Genomic DNA, 15383 nt, shown 5'->3' with positions numbered 1-15383 from the left:
TTCAAAATCCCAAATTTAACTAACATAACTGACTTTCTTGTAAGAGACTAACTTCCATGATGAGGGACACCCCACTTTTCCCCAGTGGAATTACAAAATGATGAGGGCTAGAAGAAACTGTCTAATTCTTGCTTCCTGATTTGATATTAAAAAGAAACACATACAAAACGAATGCCCAGAGAAGTCAATTGACTACTCTCAGGTCACACTGCTAGAGGTTGGTAGAACCAAGAACAGGATCTTGTCCTTTAGCTTTTTGTCCAGAGAACCTGATAGGGCTCTTTTTCTCATTTCACATTTAATCAGATCTAGTGGAATTCTCTGAAAAGCTCTGAAATTGTTCTTTTAAAAAAATATGCTACAGGGACTTAACCAACTATCTTTAGAATCAGCATTTCATCATAACATCATGACTTTTGAGCTGGAAAGGCCCTTAGATGTAGCCAAATACAATCTACTGAATTTCCAGAAGAGAACACTGAGGCCCAAAGAAGTCACATAGTTGATGGAAAGTCACAGAGCTAATGAAAAAGTCCTGATTTGGACCCAAGTCTTCTGTCTCAAAATCTGATGCTCTTTGTAATCATAAGGCTACACTGTTGTGAGTGCTTCCTGTTGGTGGAGGCAAGAATAATTAAAAAGTAGGTTTTTGGGAAAAGAAAGAAGAGGAAATCTTAAGGCATAACTCCTAAGGTTCTTTTCTCTCCTCTGGCCCATTATATTCTTGGTTCCCTCTTTCCCTTAAAAAAACAAAACACTCTATTGCCTGTTACCTTCATTCTTCAAAGAGTACCTGACCCATCTTCCCTCTACCCTTCCCATTTCCAGCATATCCTATGATCCTTTTAGCATTCTTGTTGTTCACCTTACTACAGCCTGATTTTGACTTTGGCCTGATTGCAAAAGGAATAATTGAGTCTTTCAGACTTTCCATTAGTCTTTAACCAGTCAAAAACATCTGGTTTCAGAATTGGAGGGTGGAAAAAGAGTGAACTTTAGAACTTTTTTTTTCCTATCTAAGTTATCTAAGTAAGCTGTGATCTCGCAGTCCCCTCATGGGTCTGATGCCCTGGGATTCTACGTCGGACTCAGAGCCAGAACATCTTTTCCAGAAACCTACAAATAAAAGAAATTTGTTCATTGTCCTGCCTTTCTCTTGCTTTTTATCCAAGAGGATGAAGTCTCTTATTTAAAGTGATCTTCTTTGGAGAAGAGATCAGAAATTGCTTTTGAAAGGTTCCATTCTTTCCAATTATATTGTTAAAAACTGCATTGTTTCTAAAAAACCTTTGTTTCTCTTGTGATCTCCACACTTTTCAGCGAAAGTCTTTCAACCTTCCTAGGATGAAAGGCGTGTAGGAGAATACTGATTTTTTCCCCTTGCAAATTTATGAAGAATAAGAAGCAAAGCTCAACAGAAAGTTGATCCTACAACTAAAACTTAACTCTCCAGTGACAAACCCTCCAGAAGTCATACAACCCATTTCCTTGGCTCTTCTTTTGCCTTAATAGGATTATTTTACCCGTCCCAGAGCCATGGTCATAATCACATTGCAACATCTAGGGGATGTTTCCCTATTTATGGGTGGCCAGCCACCCCTCTCAAATATACAAACAGAGAGAGTGGAGAGGAAGGGATGAAGAAGGGGATAGAGAGGAGAAGAAAGGGAAGGAGAGAAAGTGAGGGAGAGGGAAGGAGAACGAAGGGGAGAGATGGAGGGAGAGAGAGGGGGAAAGAGAGAGAGAGAGAGAGAGGGAGAGAGAGGGGGAGAGAGGGGGAGAGAAAGAGGGAAAGATAGGGGAGAAAGACAGAGAGAGAGGGGATGGGAAGAGAGAGGGGAGGAGAGAGAGAGAGAGAGAGATACATTCCAGATACCATCAGCTTAATGATCAAGGTTAGGAAAGAATATAAAGCAGCAGTCTGAGCATATAAAAGGGTTTGCAGCTGGTGCCACCCTTCCCTGGGTCCTTTCACATCCTACCCTTCTCCCTGTTGCCTGGGATACACTGGGGATGGTGGGAGGGGTTTCAGATCAGAGGATTGGCTGAGTGTTCGAGTAGGATCCAGTCATCCATTGACAATGAGCAATTAAAGCAGATGCTGGTAGATCTATTTGGTGATTGATGCCTCAGCCAGTTAAAGATGTCAGGATACCCCACAAATACTTCTGGGATTGCATTAATAAGAAAATTTCTCCATGTGGTCCTGCCCAGGATCAATTAGAAATATATGTGATATACATGATATATACAATGATAACAGGAACCCAAATTCTTACCCCCTTTCAGAATGGTTTTACATATATGTATATGTACATATATGGGAGCAAGAGGAAGAAAGAGAGAGAGAGAGAGAGAGAGAGAGAGATGGCAACAGAGTATCTAGACCTATTACTTCTCAATTCTCAATGAGAAAACTACCTAAATGCAAAATTGGAAATGCTCTGCAAGTTATAGCCCTAAAAAATTGCTTGGGGTAACTGGACTGATTGAGTTGCTCTTTATTCCTCATACTCTCTATATATACATTCTTATTCTTTCAGACTATGTAAGAGACCAAAGATCAAAATCTGTTTTAAAGCAGACATAATCTTATTGTTGATTTTGTCTGGGTCATCATGTCAGTATGTGTTAGGGGCTGACTCGAACCCACATCATCTCAATCAATCAATCATTATCATCACAGCATTTATATAGAACTTTTTAAGGTTTGCAAATATTACTTCACAAATATTATTTGATTTAATTCTAATTTGATAAGTGCTATTACCATATTTTACATTTCAGAAATCTGAGACAGAGCTGAAGTGACTTGCCCAAGGTCACAAAGTGTCAGGTTAGATTTGAACTAAGGTCTTCCTGATTCTAGGTCCTATCCTCTGGCCATCAAGGCTGGCCAACTATAATTCTTCCTTCTTTCCTCTACAAATCCAAGAACCTGATCTACTATATCTCAGGGCACAGGGCTTTAAAGTTTGCCAAGTAGTTTACAGACTTTATCTGTCCTTATCTACAACATTGCTCTAATTCTCTTTGCCTGGGGCAAGATGTGGTCAGCTCTTGCTGATTTCCAGTCCAGCTCTCTACTACTCAAAACATCAGTGTGAGATATACTCCCACTCTATTTCTGTTTCCCATAAAACAAAAGTTTGTGTCTCTTGAATTTTTCTGGATATTCCCAATTCTTACATATTTCCCCTCTCTCCCAGGAAATATTAATACAAATATTTCAGGAAACCCAAGGTTAATGTAGGCCCAGTTGCTAATAATTCTTGGTCCTCCCTTTCTCTGAGTCTACTTCTCCTACAGCCCTTTGATATGAGCATCATTCATCTGTTGTTGGGTCTCTCATGCCCTGAATAATAGAAGTTGGGGTCAATTAAAAGTTCTGAAGGGAAAGAACCCTCCTTGTGGGGCAGGGGGTAGAAGTAAGACAGGAGGGAGGATGTGTTCCAAGGCATGGAAAAAAGTAATCATCAAAATGATGTGTTGGGTCAAGACAAAGGATTCATACAGGAAAAAAAATGGGTTCAGAGTGTTAACAATAAATTAATCAATAAGGATTTAAATTCCTACCATGTGCCAGAGGCAGTGCTGGGTAATAAGGATTTAAAGACAAAGAAGAAACAATACATGCCTTTAGAGAATAGAGGTTCTACTGGAGATGACAAGCACTTTTCTGTAGGTAAATATAATGGAATAAATAATACATCAAAATTTTGGAGAGAAGTTGCTATCATTCAGGAACTAGGGCAGTGATGGTGAAACTTTTAGAGACCATGTGCCATACCCCACTCCCCCAGACTGTATGCAGTACCCTGCCTTACCCCTAACAGGGAGGAAAGAAAAGGAGGGTATTGGCCTGAGCTCTCTACTTAGGGGAGGGAGAAAGTACAGAGGGGCAAGGAGATGCAGTGGAGAGGGGGAAGGGAGCAGTTCCACCAGAGTCCCTCTGCCTTTCTAGTAATGAGCTCTGCTGGGGAAGGTGCATGTGCCCACAGAGAGGTCTCTTTGTGCCATCTTTGACATGTGTACCATAGGTTCACCATCACAAGACTAGGGTGAGGTAGGGAAAGGCCCCATGTAGAAAATATTGCTTGAACAAAAGAAATTAGGCATCTTAGGGCATTACAAAGGTGAAGAGAAAGTAAATTCCAGGTATGGTGGACATAAAGTATCATGAAGGTAGGAAATCGAGCAATCAGCAAGCATTTATTAAGTGCCTACTATATTCCAGGAATTGCTCTAGACATAGAGGATGCAAATGCTAATATTGAAATATTTCTTATACTCTAGAACCTTAGAGTCTAATGAATGTTGTAACTATCTGCCAAAAATGAATCAGGATACTCTATGGAAGATGTAGCAAAAGACATCAGGATACCACATATTGAATTCCCCTATCTCTAGAAAAGAACTGCCTTCTTTTATAGTGGCAGCATGCTAGCCTTCCTGTTAGTCAGCCAACTAACATTTATCAAGTGCCTAATATGTGCCAAGCACTGCACTAACCAAAAAAAAAAAAAATAGTTCCTCCTTTCAAGGAGCATGGGGTCCAATGGCTTGCCACTGCTTTGGTTGCCATGGAACCAGGCACCTTGAAATCATTCTTTACAAATGAAAAGGAACACTTGGTAATAAAATCCTCTCCTGATTAAGTCTGATTAGGAAAGATGGACTGGAAAAATAATTGTTGGGGCAAGAGGAGGGTCAATGGACACTTCCCCCTAAAAAAATGTCAAGAATAGAAACTCATTTTGCTTCTCATCTCAAGTGAGCCAAATAGTCATGACTTCTTGCCCCCATCATTCAACCTCAAAGAAAATAATGAATAAGCCTAGAAAATTCTAACTTCTCCATTTTTGCTTCTTCCAGTCAGGAGAGCTGTCCACCACCTCAAGGAGAAAAACATTATTGTGTCCAAAACTAGAATCCCAATTCTTAATCTTGGGCCAAATCACCCGCGCTTCTCAGCTATTAGGAGACAGTTCCATGAACCCCATGTCTCAGCACGAGACAATTAATTACTTTTCCTGTTATGTTGGTCCTACTGTTCTCAGATCCACTTTACTTCAGATTGGCTCAGGAAGTGGATGTCTTCTTTGTCCCCCAGAAGTAAGGCAGGGAAGGTGGGATGACTGTCTCAGGAACCAAACCTCCCCAGGTCTCAATAGCAGCCATATCTCCCTACATCGCAGAGTGCCTCCCCTCCCTCCCAAACAGTTACCTTTCTAATCTCCTTGGTAACTTGGAGATTCTCAGAATCACAGAATCTTGGAAGTAGAAGGGATCTTAGGGGAGATATACTATAATCCTTTCTATAATCAGGTGATATAGAAAAGAGAGCACTGGACATGAACTCAGGTAGACCTGGGTTCAAATCTTGCTTTTTCCATTAACTAGCTATTTGATCTGGAAAAATCTCTAAGTCATGTCACCTATAAAAATGGGCATAATGACCCCCATGTCCCTACCAGCTCTAAATCTATTATAGGTCATCCCGGCTTTGACTAAAGAGGAAGCTTATTCTACATTGAGATAGCCCTAACATTTACAGATTTTCCTTCCTATCCTATAGTCCCAATCCTGATCCTTTGTGATTTCTAATCATTGCTCCTAATTTTGGCTTCTGTGTCCAAGCAGAACTCATCTTCCATATGAGAACCTTTCAGAGACTTTTAGAGACAGCTATCATCTCCATTCCGCCAGGCATGTCTTCTCCTGGATCCAGCATTTGTCACTCTTTTTTAGATATTCTCCAGACTACTAATGGTAGTCATTGGACTTTGAGTAACTCAGATTATTTCTCTGTGACTCAGTTTCCTCCTCTGTCAAAATATGTGGGTTGCCCTTTCATTTCAGTCATTGGTCCTAGAGAGGTACTTGTCATTTAGGCAACAAGGTGGCACAGTACACAGAGGACTAGCCTTAGAGTCAGGAAGACTTGAGTTCAAATCTAGCCTCAGATATAAATTGTATGATGCTACACAAGTCACTTCTCAATCTACCTACATTCCCTCATCTTTAAAATGGGCATAATAATTTCTCCTGAAGTTATTCTGAGGATAAATTTATATTTGTAAAGCACTTTGCAAAACTATATGAATGCTAGTCTAGCTATTTATCTAGATATCATCTAATTCAAACCTGCCATTTGAGAGATGATCAAAAAGTGGTCCAGGAAAAAGGCAAATGACTTGGCACAGGTCACAAAGCCAGTGAGTAGGTGCAGAGGGACCTGAGCCCAAGCCAGGTGCTCTATCTACTGGACCACACCTTATGTCTCAGAAAAGGATGACTCTTAGGTCCTGTCTAATTTGACTTTTCCTCCTTTTCATTCTCTGCAGCCCAAAATGAACCATGAGCCAAAAAATTACTGATGAAACCACATTCACTTTGTATAAACAGACTCCTTTGATTTTGCCTTTCTCTTGAAATGGGGCAGGCTTTACCTTTCCACAGAGGAAATTCTGCCTCTGCCAAGGACATAAGACCCTAAAACAGAAGAGAAATAAACAGTTCTTATTTTGTGTTTGGTTTGGTTTGGATCTGTGAAGAGTAAATAGCTGCTGAGTCTGGGCTTATTTGACCTTTATTATTTTAATCACCATTAAGATCCCTGATAAAACTTACATTTCAGTCCTCCTTGCAGGCATTTTCACATCTCGTTGGCTGAAGAAACATTTGTTGAAGCAAAGCAATGAAGTAGATATTAATGCAATCCTGACAGCTAGGAAAGGCAGTTATTAGGAAGCCTATTTTACAAATGAGGAAATAGAGGCTCAGATAGGTTCTGCTATTAACTCTGGACAGCAGAGAAGATGAATAGCAGAACTAGTATACTAAGTCCTGATTTAATTCTTTTAATATGCCTCCTCTATAGGGAGATTTAAGGACATCAACAATGCAGCAAGAACCTAGCTCTTGCCTAGGAATTCAATCATTGTTATAGAAACTTCTTGTGACTTGTCATAGCTAGGATAGACCTTTTTCTGCCTCCATATCTTTGTCCTGGTTGTGCCCCATTCCTGGATTGCTCTCCCACCTTACCTCTACTTCTTGAAACCTCATTTCCTTCAAAAATATTGTGCAAAAAATTATCAATAATATGGAAATAGATCTTGATCAATGATACATGTTAAACCCAGTGGAATTGCACATCGGTTATGGGAAGGAGAAGGGGAGGGAAAGAACATGAATCATGGAACCATGGAAAAATATTCTAAATTAATTAATTAAATAAAATTTTTCAATTAAAAAAACTCTTGTGCAAAAGCATAATGTTCTTTATGCAAGCTTCCTTGATCATCCAAGCTGTTGGTCTTTCTTTCTTTCTTTCTTTCTTTCTTTCTTTCTTTCTTTCTTTCTTTCTTTCTTTCTTTCTTTCTTTCTTTCTTTCTTTCTTTCTTTCTCTCTCTCTCTCTCTCTCTCTCTCTTTCTTTCTCTCTCTCTCTCTCTTTCTTTCTTTCTTTCTTTCTTTCTTTCTTTCTTTCTTTCTTTCTTTCTTTCTTTCTTTCTTTCTTTCTTTCTTTCTTTTTTTCTTTCTTTCTTTTTCCTTCCTTCCTTCCTTCCTTCAACCCCAAAATTTTTAGTTTTATTTTGAAGATGTTTTGTGTACAATTAATTTGGTGTTTACATTCTCTCATGAATAGGATTGATTTCATTTTGTTTTTTACATTTTTGGAACTGAACACAGTTCCCGGTATATAGTGGGTATTTAATAAATGCATGTTGTTTGATTTATTGGTGCTAGATAAACTATTATAGTGGTTGTATTATCCAGGGTCAGTGTCTCATAATAAATAAACCTGAATCAGCTGACTGGAAAAAAATGGTCAGAGGGAGGCTGAAATCACCCAGAGTTCCTTCCCACTATCCATCGCTCAGTTCTACTATGAATCACAATCATGTCTGGGGCCAGTGAAGACCAATAACTCACCATCACACCAGTAAGTATTTTTTGCCTTTCCCAAGGGATTAATTTACATTCTCAGTGTGGACCTCTATATACCCATAGAAAGAGGAGAAATAGCACAGACATACAGTTCTTCTTTTTAAATAAAGAAATGGAAGAAACAAGATTTGAAATGATTTACTTGAATATTACAGTGAGCAGAAGGACAGGACATAGAACTCACAGCCCATGAGTTTCCAATCTGTCCCTTAACTTTGTCCTGCCTGTATTGTTTGGCGATTTCCTGAGGATGTTTGCTTAGCTTGCTGGACCCTAGGCACAGATGAGAGAGAGGAGGAAGGGGAGGTGACAACAGGAGGGGAAGGGCAATAATATCTTAAGGGAAATAAAGGGACAGCAAGGACAGACCCAGTGTTGAGGACTCAGTCACAGAGGCACTGAGAGTATCAAGAAACAAATCCTTTAAATGATGAAAGTATAGGAAATCAAACCCAATAATAATAGTAACAATAATAAATATTTCTTTAACATCAAGTGAAGTACTTAACATTATTATTTCATCTGTTTCTCACAACAACCTTGTGATGTATTATTATCTTCATTTTAGAAATGTGAGATAGAAGTCAAGTGATTGGCCCAGACTATACAGCTAGTAATTGCCTGAAGGAGGACTTGAACTCAGGTCTTCCTGACCCCAAATCCAGGACTTTCTCCACTATACCACCTACCAGTGTTAAAGAAACTGGATAAGTTTATCTTGAAAAAGAGAAGAATTAGGAAGGGATATTGCCTTCACCGATATGATACATACATAAGTAAAGTCTGATTTGTTCCACTTGGCCAAACTAAAAGCAATGGGTAAGGGTTGCAGAGAGGCAGATTTTTGCAGGATTTAAGAAAAAACAATTCCTAAGAACATAGTTGCTCCAAACTTTATATGACTGCCTTGAGAGGTAATGAATGGGTTCACACATGCATGACATTCTCAAGTGAAAGATGGATGTTTATTTGTTAAAGACTTATAGAGAGGCTTTTTTGCTTCAGAAAAACATGGGTTGCGAGCAGCCAGGTGGCTCAGCAATTTGAGAACCAGGCCTAGAGACAGGAGGTCCTGGTTTCAAATTTGACCTCAGACACTTCCAAGCTGGGTGACCCTGGGCAAGTCACTTAACCCCCATTGGCTAGCCTTTACAGCTCTTCTGTCTTGGAACCAATACAGAGTATTTATTCTAAGATGGAAGGTGAGGGTTTCTTTTCCTCATTTAAAAAAGAAAAAGAAAATAATGAGTTGAATTAGTTGATTGTTGAAATCCCATCTAACTATCAGATTTAGTGATTCTCTAACAAGGTGATTTGTTATGACATGTTGAAGTCATGCTAACTTTTAGCAATCATTGCTTCCTTTTCCAAATGTTTCGTATCCATCCCTTTCATTCATTTTAGAAATTTTCCAGAAATTGGCCTTTATCTTGCAGACACCATCACTTCTTTTATCAAACAAAATTTGGTCTTCTACTTTTTTCCAATCTTGCAGTAACTTTTCTCTCTCAAAAATCTGTTGAAGATAACCAAGCAGTGACACAAGCCACTTCTTTTATGGCTTGGAGTTTAGTTCATATGACACTAATGAATGAAACACACAAAGAACAGGTAGCTGATCTCTCACTATGTCTTTCTTTATCTAGAGATTTAAAATAACTCCTATTTTTGTCTTGTCCTTTCCAATCCAAAGATCAACCTCTCAGGTAGGAAAAAATAAAAAACAACAAAAGACTCAAAATAACAGTTAAGTATATCTACTATTTTCTGCCACCTCGCCTCATTAGCCACCCACTCAAAACAGTATTCCACTCCCTGTTTTGATCATTTTATTTTCCACAATATAGTTAAAAGAAGCCCTCTTTGTTAGCCTTGAATTTCCTTCTCTGCCTCATCTCATTCAGAATTTTAGTTCCCTATACACTAATTTTACAAGCAGATACTATGATTTTATATTCATTCTGTTCCCTGCCCTTGCTGCCACCATCCACATGACAAATGTGTTCTTTGTGCATTTATTTACATTGGTCTCTCAGCCTTGAAATGGGTCAGGCAAAGAGGAAGAGTAGAGACCTCTCCCTGGAGGGTTATTATTTTTCCAAGGAAAAGATGGTCTTTGAGAGTCTGATCATGTTTATACAACAAGAATGTAGGATCATAAATCTAAAAGGGACCTTAAACTCTATCTAGTCCAACCCTTTCATTTTACAGATGAGAAAACTGAGGTCCATAGGATCTACATGTAATTTTTCAAGGTCAGAAAAGAAATACGCATCATAGTCATGATTTGAACCCAGATCCTCTAATTCTAAAGCCAGGGTTCTTTCTACTACATAGGGCAATCAGAGAATACTGGTACCTCTAGTGTGAAGGCTTGCCAAGCCCTTTTCAGAACTGCTTTTCTCCTTTGGTGTCCACCTGTCACATAGTTCTCACCTATGGCTCCAAGAAACTATAGCAGACCCAGAGACCACACCTAGTTAAACCAGATTAAGGACATCAGCAGACTTCAGACTCATCAGTGAGTTGAAGGTAGAGGCAGAGTGACTGCCTCAGGCATGAGAAGACTTTCCCTAGTGGAAGGAAGAGATGAGAACAATGTGTTCCAGCAGTCATGAAAATGGCTGAAATGGCACTTGGTTAGATACGGAAAACACCAACCATCAGCTACATCCCTAGCCATCACCTGCCATTGTGATTTTTGCCCTGCCAATGGACTTCATTGACTCTGAAAGAGAGATTGAGGCTGACAATTTTGTGTAATTCTGCCTTATTTAAATTTGTCATTTTGGTCCTCTTTGTGTATGAAGAACAACAACCACTTAATTTCAAAAGCTTGCTATTCAGGAAAGATATTTTAGAGAAACACTCTGTTGTAACTGACCTGATCCAGAAAAGAATGGATGTATTTTCTGGCTAGTCTAATGATACATGTCCAGAAATTTTGGACTCCCATGCAAAAACTTTAGAAATATGGACCATTGTTATATGATATCAAGAAAACTTGAGTTTCCATCAGTTATGGGGCCATTAAACCATTATTCTTATATTTGAGAAGAAGGGGGAACCTATGCTGATATCCTTTGGGTCCCCCTTTTACTTTGTCCTCTGTTGGTGAACCCATGGCACATGTGCCAGAATGTTCCAGAGGGTGCTGCTCCCTTTCCTCTCTCCACATAGGCCTGAGGACATTTCTTCCATCACCAACCCCTCTGCCTAGCAGCCCAATGGGAGTGTTTCCTCCCTCCCCTGTCTGGGGTAAGGCAGTGGTCTCACACGCCACATGAGGGTTGCAGTTTGGGCACTCAGTCTCTAAGTTTCACCATCACTATCTTAGTCCATGGAGTTCACCTAAACCAAGGGACAAATTGAATGAGTAAGCTTCCAATAAAGAAAAGCTTTGATGAAAGAAACATAGTCATTCTTGATATGAATCCTCAGTCCTCGAATGCAGCCCATTTGTGCCTTCTCCTCCTACATAAGGCTTGTCCACAGCCTTCTCAAAATCACCAGTGAAGGATGAATATCGCTTCCAAGAACCCTGTATTTAGGTTGGACAGGATTTGGTGGGTACCAGTGCAATACCCCAAACTAGTATCTTGTATATTCATTTTTCATAGCTCTCATTGCATGAAAACCCCCCTCTTGTTCCAAATAATCATTTCCTTAGATCACTTCTTACATGTAAGTAATTACTTGTAACATTCTATAGCTTTCTTGCACATATGAGGTATTTCTTGATTGACTTCTGGATCACCCATTATAGTAGAGGCTGGGGAGAGAGAGAGCTTGTAAACGAAGATGCAGGGCTGGAGACCTGGCTCTAGCTGTCAATCAGGAGAAGATTCCAATGGAATGTTCCCAGGAGTGGCAGTTGGGGGTTTGCTGGCCACACTGAGAAGAGAAATTTGGCTTTTGGACTTGGTCTCTGTCTCTCTGACTCTGGGTAGTTGAAGCTGATGAGAAAAAGAAACTTGGCTTTTGAGTTGGTGGTCTATTTGAGAGTTGAACTGGCCAGGAGGAACCAGAGAGATTTTTCTTGGTGAAGAAGAAAGAAGATTCAAACTGTTGTCCTCCATCTCTCTAACTGTCTTAGTGACTGGAATACTTCCTCAAACCTTCCTAAAATTATCCCCATAATTTAGGGAAATCCTCATCCCTCTTACATCAGTTTCCCATTCTGTTATCACAATAAACCCCTTACCTGAGAAAGAAAACTAGTATCTATTATGGTTCATTCAGAGGGGAGGGAAGAATTGGGAGGAGAGGGTGGCAGGAGGAAGAGGGTTGGTTAAGGGAGGGAGTGAGGGAAGAAGGAGTTAGGAAATAGATTGATCCATCAGCCATCAGTAGGGATCGATAGGCAGACCCCAGAGTAAACCTCAGAGCAGTCCCTTGTGTACCAGTATCTCTGTGTGACATCCCTCAGCATTTCTCATTTCTATCTCCATTACAAATAAGCATCCTTAGGTTCCTGTAGCAGCCTTCTCTAGTCACAGCCAACCAGAGAACAGTAGTCATTGTAAGAAGAAACAATCCCTCTCAGTTTACCTCTCTATTTCAACAAGTAATAGTTTCCCTCAGTTTATTTATTCTATTTCAACATATTCTTTAAAAATTATGGTATCCCCATGAGTCATAGATTCATAATTTCTTAGAGAAGTTAGTTTTGGCAAAATGAATTTTGACATACCACTAAAAGTATTACAAAATTTTCTATTAAGTCACATACAAGAACAATACCTAACCAAAAAATATGCAAACTTATGACTGAGCATTCTTGATTAGAAGCTATCAGCACAGTAGCACCCACAAGTACAACCACCTAGAGAGCCAATATGGGGAATTCCTCTCTATACTGTAGAGTCTGAGTGGTCTGCTTGATATTCATAATGAGAGAAACATATTTTTCTCATTGCATCTATAAAGGAATTTTAAATTATTCTAATTTGTTGAATGAGAGCCTGTGAAGTTGTTTCTACCTTTTCTTAATCAAATGTGGTTTTTTGTTGCTGGTAGTGGTTTAATTTTGTTTGACTTGGTTTAATTGGAGGTTTTGTTTTTTTTTTGGTAACTAACAAATGACCAATCCAGAAAGATGCTTACTCTGCACACCTCTCATTGGAAAGTGTTATGAAGGGACATGGTCCAAATAATATGGCCCTCTCAGTGAAAGAAGATAGAAGGAAAAGGAATCTCTAGAAGGTATAGTGAAACTCAAGTCACCCCAAACGAAGGAAGAACACTTTCTGACAAAATCAGAAGGATGACAAAAAAGATGTGAAGTCAACAATTCTATTCTGGCCTCTTCTTTTTCATAATGGAATCGCCATATCTGAATGTGAGAACCTCACGATCTGAAGAACTGAGTAAAGACTTAGAAGATGCACCAAAGAAGATGAAGATCAAAAGAGTGAATGGATCTAATCGAACGCTCAGCAGGAAAACTCTGTGCTGAAGGTGATCATTCAAAAAATACTGGGGAACTGATTTTCAGCATCTTCAAAGAGATGGAGTTTCTAAAGCAATAGCAACAATTATGATGATGACAGATACCATGTAGAAGGTCCATTAAGACTTGCAAGGCTAGATGATCTCATTTATCCTCACAATAATTTGAGGTAGGTTCTAAGAGAGAGAAAACGCCTAGATACCATTGTTGTCCCTAAAAGGGCATAGATAAGTTCCAATTTATATATTCCCATTCATACAAACTTTACTCTGCTATAAAATAAAAGGGTCTAACTATAAAATTATCCTGAAGGTCCCTTCCAGCCCTAAAGTATCTAATGTTTATAGAAAAGTATTCTATGTGGTAAAAATATGACAAGGAGTACTCCAGCATTTGCAACTGATTCAAAATTACTTAGTTAACTGAGACAAAGAAAATAGAGGTTCTGCATTTAAATATAATACTTTAAAGAGTCTCATTGATTGCTAATAGCATTCTTTTAGCAAGAATACATTAAATTAGCAGGCTGAAATAAACATCATAGCTGTAGACTTCTTAAGACCTGAATTCAAATCCAGACTCTACCACATTAACCATCTGTGAGACTAGTCTCTATGGACACATAGAAAAATAACCAGTGTTTATATGGCCTTTTACATTGTCTGGGAATCAGTTTTCTCATCTGGAGAGAAGGTAAGGATGAAGGGGTAGAAGGGATAAAAAAGGAGGTTGGGGAGGAGGAAGAGAGAGAGAGGGTCTAGTTCTTTGGGCAGGCTAGGTAGCTATATTGTATTTGGAATCAACAAGACATGAGTTAAATCCTGTCTCACAGTGCTTACTCGTTATGTTACCTTAGGTAAGTGACAACCTCCAAACATCAATTTCCTCAACTACAAAATGGGGATAATTATAAAATTGGGATAAAATTGTTGTGAAGATCAAATGAGATAAGATGTAATTCACTTTTAAACCTTAAATGTTATTAAAATGCCAGCTATTATTAAATTCTATGCTCTTCTCTGAACATGAAAACACTGTGTCTGACACACTGGTCCTCAGATCTTCTATTTGATTACTTGGTTAAGTGATTTTACTGGAGTTGTAAAGGTAATTGTTAGCTAGCCACAGACTAGAACCCAGGGCTCCTCCTTACAAGGCCAGGGTGACTACCAAATTCTAAAGAGATGGAACTATGAGATGATTACTGATGTTCACACTCACAGCCTTGAAGAATTTTAAGATCTTTTTATGGAAACACATTGTACTCTACCTGTTGTACCTTAAAAGAAGCATGGCAGATTATAGAAAGAACTCACTTCTAAGTCAGGAGGACTTGTCTAAGTCCTGCCTCTGACACACACTGGAAATGTGACCATAGCCAAGTCACATAATCTCTCAGTTGCCCTCAGACAATTGTCCAAGACTCTAATTTACAGAATGGTGGTTGATTTGCAACTATGGAGGGATTTTCCTCACTAAGAGTTATTTATATAATAGAATCACAGATCTGGGAAAGAAAGAAAGAGAGAGAAAGGAAGAAAGAAAAGGAGAAAGGGAAAGAGAAAAAGAAAAAGGAAGGAAGGAAGGAAGGAAGGAAGGAAGGAAGGAAGGAAGGAAGGAAGGAAGGAAGGAAGGAAGGAAGGAAGGAAGGAAGGAGGGAAGGAAGGAAGGAGGGAAGAAAGAAAGAAAGAAAGAAAGAAAGAAAGAAAGAAAGAAGAAAGAAAGAAAGAAGAAGAAAGAAAGAAAGAAAGAAAGAAAGAAAGAAAGAAAGAAAGAAAGAAAGAAAGAAAGAAAGAAAGAAAGAAAGAAAGAAAGAAAGAAAGAAAGAAAGAAAGAAAGAAAGAAAGGGAGGAAGGGAGGAAGGGAGGAAGGAAAGAAGGAAGGAAGGAAGGAAGGAAGGAAGGAAGGAAGGAAGGAAGGAAGGAAGGAAGGAAGGAAGGAAGGAAGGAAGGAAGGAAGGTGGGAAGGAAGAGAAAG

At 39.1% G+C, this 15383-nt stretch overlaps 1 protein-coding gene and 1 long non-coding RNA gene across 16 annotated transcripts in view; both read right to left on the bottom strand.

Moving 5' to 3' along the window:
* The window catches only part of LOC107649943 (uncharacterized), a 100004-nt gene extending 84967 nt beyond the window's left edge, over positions 1 to 15037 (bottom strand). The window contains exon 1 of the long non-coding RNA XR_001624549.2: positions 5029 to 15037. This is a non-coding gene — a long non-coding RNA (uncharacterized LOC107649943). The remainder of the gene's footprint in view (positions 1 to 5028) is intronic.
* RBMS3 (RNA binding motif single stranded interacting protein 3) overlaps positions 1 to 15383 on the bottom strand; it is a 1500462-nt gene that overhangs the window by 1348475 nt on the left and 136604 nt on the right. The window lies entirely within an intron of this gene.

The sequence above is a fragment of the Monodelphis domestica genome, chromosome 5 (assembly GCF_027887165.1).
Source record: "Monodelphis domestica isolate mMonDom1 chromosome 5, mMonDom1.pri, whole genome shotgun sequence".
In the NCBI taxonomy this organism is placed as follows: Eukaryota; Metazoa; Chordata; class Mammalia; order Didelphimorphia; family Didelphidae; genus Monodelphis; species Monodelphis domestica.
This window is presented reverse-complemented; position numbering and strand designations above follow the sequence as displayed.